We start from the raw sequence: 5,552 nt of genomic DNA, 5'->3' as shown, positions 1-5,552 counted from the left end.
ACTAACAAATTTCAATACCCAGCACCACTCTTCAGAAAAGATGAAATCAACCCAAATAGTTGAATTAGAATGATACCTCCAAAATCTCTAATTTCTGCCAGCAAACTTCCCTACTGTGACACAAAGCATTGTTTTTAGGTTTATGTTGTTTTAACAGTTCTTCAAAATACCCTTCCCCTGAATTAGGTTGGTTTTTTTTCTGTTCTTATAGTTCTTTCTGTATGGTACATCCATTGTAGGGCTTCTTAAAGCTATGAGGACCAGAAGTTTACAGTGTGTTTCTATAAAATATGCTTTTCCTTCCATGTTAATAATTTTGTCCAGCAGCTAAATGTTTTCTGTTGAGTTGGGTTTACATAACTCAGAAACATATACCTTTTTTTGTTTTGGTTTTTTGTTTGTCTGTTTTGCCAAACTTTATTGTTAGGTGAAAACAATAGCTATATAAATATGTAAGTACTGAAAGTGATATATTTTCCAAGGCCTGCCTCATACATCACATCCTTGATGAAACCTTTCTCCCTTCCTTTGCCTGTCCTTATTGAACTCCATGACCACTTATTCCTCCAATGACATTGACTATATTCTGCTTTGCATTGTAGTTTCTGGCTTTTTTTCTCCAATTAAAATGATGGATCCACAAAGGCAGGAAGCTTTATTTTATTATCTTCATCTGTAGCCCATCTCCACTGACTTCCTTCTTTTCAGCCTTCTTTTTAGCTCAAGTCCCCCACATCCTAAAAATCATCTGCTTTCAAGGCTGACTCCACACAGAATTATTTTCTATCTCTATCCCTTCTTTTTAATTTTTTTGCCAAGTTCTGCTTCGAATTAATAAATTCCACATTATTCTTAACATGGGTACAATGTGCCTTCTGCATGCGTTCTTCTATTGGAGGTGCTTTCTCATTGTCAAGCTCCTAATTTCAAAGTACATGAAGTCTCAAAATATTTCCTACTTGTAGCATTTAAACTCTTGACCTCTATTCTTGAGACTTGTCCTAGCCATGTCTTGCAAGAGTTCCTTTCTCCTCTATTTTTGCTCTAGGTGACTTATTTTGAAAGGGGGGTTGTCTGATTATTTTTATTGTTGCAAAGTACGTATAACATAAAGTTTACCATTTTAACGATTTTAAGTGTACAGTTCAGTGGCATTACGTACATTCACATTTTTGTGCAACCATCACCACTATTGGTCTCCAGAACTTTTTCATCATCCCAAACTGAATCTCTGTACTCATTAAACTGTAACTCCCTACCCCTCTCTCCCCCAGCCCCAGGAACCACTATTTTATGTTCTGTTTCTATGAATTTGTCTATTTTCAGTACTTCATACAAATGGAATCATATAATATTTGCCCTTTTGTGTCTGGCTTATTTCCCTTTGCATGATGTTTTCAAGGCTCATCTATGTTGTAGCATGTCCTAGAACTTCATTGCTATTTATGGCTGAATAATATTCCATGGTACACATATGTCAGATTTTGTTCATCCATTCATCCGTCAATGAAACTTTGGGTTGTTTCCACCTTTTGGCCACTGGGAATAATGCTGTTATGCACACACATTGCGCACACATTGGTGTATAAACACTTGTTCAAGGTCTTGCTTTTATTTTTTTTGAGAATTACTGGATCATCTGTGTTTAACTTTTTGAAAAACTACCTGCTGTTTTCCACAGGGGCTGCAGGAACAAAAAGCTTCTTAATGGATGTAAAGGGTGTCTTATTGTGGTTTTGATGTGCATTTTTCTTAAAACTAGGTGAAACTAGTTTCTTAAAACTAGGTGATGTTGAGCATCTTTTTGTGTGCTTTTTGGCCACTTGTATATTTTCTTTTTAAAAATATCTATTCACATCCTTTGTCCATTTTTTAGTTAGGTTGTGCTGTCTTTGCTCTAAGTGATCTTTCCTGATTCTTTTTTTCCCTCAAATTTGAGAGTCTGAGCTCACTAGCATTCCAGTCATTTATACTCACTCAAAAAACACTTACTGAAAACACACATTGTGGCAAACACTTTTCTAGGACTTGGAGATTTAGCAGTGAACAAAACAAACAACCAAAACCCTACTGTCATAGCCTCTATAGTCCACTCAGGGAGGTGGGTCACTAAACAAACATGTCTAATGGTGACAGGTGCTATGGAGAATATGCAGGGAAAATGAATAGGAAATGTAGGTGAGAAGGAATACAAGTTTACATAGGGTACTCGGAGAAAGACTAATTAAAAAGTTGATATTTGGGCAAAGGCTTCATAGAGGTAAAGGAGCTCTGTAGATATCTAGGGGAAGAGGAGCTGAAGCAGAGGAAAGAGCAGTGTAAAACCCCTGAGGTAGTAACATGCCAATAGGAGCAGAGAGAGCAAGGCGGCCAGAGCAGAGCAAGAGAAGTAGAGAGAAATAGGTAAGTTCGGAAAAGTAACAGGAAAACAAGATCGTGCAAAATGTTGCAAGTGGTTGTTAAGATTTAGCTTTTATTCTAAATGCAATGAAAAGACACTGAGAAGTTCTTAGCAGAAGACTGACATTTTCAAGCATATTTTAAATAGACAACTCACGACTTAGGGTTAAGAAAATATTGTAGAGAACAAGGATGGAGGCAGAGATGTCACTTAAGAAGTTGTTCAATAAATCTAGGAAAGAGATGATGGTGGTCGCTTGGACTAGAGGAAGTGCCATATAGATTAATAATTATTAATTTCCACCACAAGGTTTTTACTTTGAAAGTAAGAAAAAACTGAATGTAATCTTTTATTGATTGGGTCAGTATGTATTGAGCATTTACAATGTGCAGCACACTATAAAAGTTGGTTTTTGTTTTAGTTTGTGTGTTTGTTTTTGAGTTGGAAACAGAAGGCAGAATCACCTACTTCTGAGTTGACATTTGTCCATGCCCTTCAGCCAAAACACCAGTAGGAGCAAACCTCTAATTGAACAAGTTGGATATTGTTCCTTGCAATGAAAATAAAGTACCATAGAAGCTGTAGGGCACCACAGGATTTGGTCTTATGATAGATGGAGTGATTTTGGGGAGGGTTTAAGGAAAAGGGACTTTCCTCTTGATCACATAGGATGTTGTCAAGAAGTGAGAGTAATTCAGGGATTGGTTATCCTACTATATTTTATCTATAAAAGGTGTATACCTTGCTCATCATCATGCAACCTATGAGAAAATACTAAATAATAAAAATGTGATGGAATAAATATCAAACTTCAGAGGTATCAGTTTTATTTATAACAAAAACCACACTTAAAAAGGGGATTGACAATGCATGAGTTTAAATGCAAGTAAATTATATCTCAGCATGACTATAAAAAATTAAGTATTTGGGCCAGGCGTAGTGGCTCACACCTGTAATCCTAGCACTCTGGGAGGCGGAGGCAGGTGGATTGTTCGAGCTCAGGAGTTCGAGACCAGCCTGAGCAAGAGAGAGACCCTGTCTCTACTAAAAATACAAAGAAATTAGCTGGACAACTAAAAATATATAGAAAAAATTAGCCGAGCATGGTGGTGCATGCCTGTAGTCCCAGCTACTTGGGAGGCTGAGGCAGAAGGATTGCTTGAGCCCAGGAGTTAGAGGTTGCTGTGAGCTAGACTGATGCCACAGCACTCTAGCCCAGGCAACAGAGTGAGACTCTGTCTGAAAAAAAAAAAAAATTAAGTATTTGCACTCAAAGCAAAATGTCTCAAAAACAATAATAGAAGAGATTAATGTATACATTTACCACATACCTATTTAACTATCACTTCATTTTAAATAAGGCAAAGAAATAAAAAATAGTATCATTGCAATCAAATATTTTCCTGACTGTCATGCTTCTGTCCTCCTTCCTAAAATTTTAATTGGAAAAGAGCTCTTGGGTTATCAATACAAAATCTTATCACGAAGGAAAACCTTTCTGTTTGTAGAAAATGTCCTAGGTTTATTCTGATTACATAAAGTCTAATGAAAGAGACATATACTTAACACCTAGCATTATTTGACACACCATTTTACTGTGCATTAAGGTGGTAAATTTTACTTTTGTTTTGCTTATGTTGGTTTCATTCTTCCCCTCAATGTCCGTCATTTATGGTAATACTGTTCTCGTAATCTATTCTTCTTTTTTTAGTTTAGTTTTTTTTCTTCACATGTTTTTTGTTCAGTCAAGTCTCATTTCTTGTCTTTTTTAACATTCATTTCCACCAAATTCTTGAATTTCTGACTCAAGATATTCTTTTTTATTCTCAGGTGTTTATTTAATTGTACTGAATTCACAGTGAGGTGCTGTGTTATATTTTTCCCTCTGTTTGAGTTTCACATTTTATTTTCTTCTCACGGTAGTTTATGTAAGTACAGCCTATTCATCTCTTAAACGTTGTATCTTTTTCCTGACGGCAATAATGTGTTTCTCTGCAGGGGTGAGGACTATTTTTTTTATTGTTTTTACTGTTCAAGCACCCACTCGTGTTGGAGACCTCTTGGCAGTGGCATCTGTGGGGACTGATACGTGTCTCTGTCTCTGAAATACTCTCATTTCGCCAGGACCCTTGCTATGCGCCACTCACCTTTTCCTCTCAGCACCCAGAGAGCTGGCAAGGGGTGATCCGCCCTTCTAAACTGTCTCCCACTCCCCTGGAAGCCCTGTTTTCCCAAGATTGCCTCTTCCATTCTTCCCCTCAATTATCCCATAGGCACTTAGCTATGAAGTCTCAATTCAGCCCTCGGTAATCCCACCTTCAGGGTAGAGCCCTTTGGGCGATTTACTTAAATCTCTTCACCACTACTCCATGGCTTAGTTACCACAAAGTGCGTTGACCTGCTTTCTGCTCAGCTTCTGTTTTTTTTTTTTTCCCCAGTGTAAGGCCCACAGCTGGCTCTGCTGAATTCAAATATTTATTTTCTCACTCACATGTAAAAGGAAGCGTATTATGTTCTCTATCCTAGTAATTTTGAAAATTTATGTTTGAATGATTTTAGTTGCTCTTTGATAATGTTCTCTACGTGTCTGCAAAGATGTGGTGATGTTTGCGTCACGATCCTGCAGGTTCCACGGTCCCTTAACTGGCTTCTGTAGTTCTGTCTCCTTTTCCCATTTCTATGCTCCCATTCCTCTCTCCCTCCCTCCCCTCTTCCCTCCTCCCTTCCTGTATTTTGCTGCTTCGTTCCTCTCTTAATCTTTAATATAACATTTTAAAATGAAATGACTCAGTGGAGGGCTTTTCTTACTTGTTTTACTGGGAATTTGGTAAGCTATTTCAAACTAAAAAAAATGTTATTTCTACATATTTTCATGTGTTGTATATACACTTACATTCTGTTGGACACATTTGTTACATATACATGAAACTAAAAAGAACATATAATAAACCTCCTCATGCTTGTCACTCAACTTAAATAGTTGTCAACATTTTGCCAGTCTCTCATTTCTTCCTTTTCTGAAATATTTTAAAGCATAAGAAATATTATTGTATTTCACTTACAAATATTTTGATATTCATTGCTAACACAAAGGAATGTTTTCATAGCAATGATGTCAGTATTACAATTAATATTAATAAAAATAACTCAT

The sequence above is a fragment of the Propithecus coquereli genome, unplaced genomic scaffold (assembly GCF_000956105.1).
Source record: "Propithecus coquereli isolate 6110/MARCELLA unplaced genomic scaffold, Pcoq_1.0 Scaffold66, whole genome shotgun sequence".
In the NCBI taxonomy this organism is placed as follows: Eukaryota; Metazoa; Chordata; class Mammalia; order Primates; family Indriidae; genus Propithecus; species Propithecus coquereli.
This window is presented reverse-complemented; position numbering follows the sequence as displayed.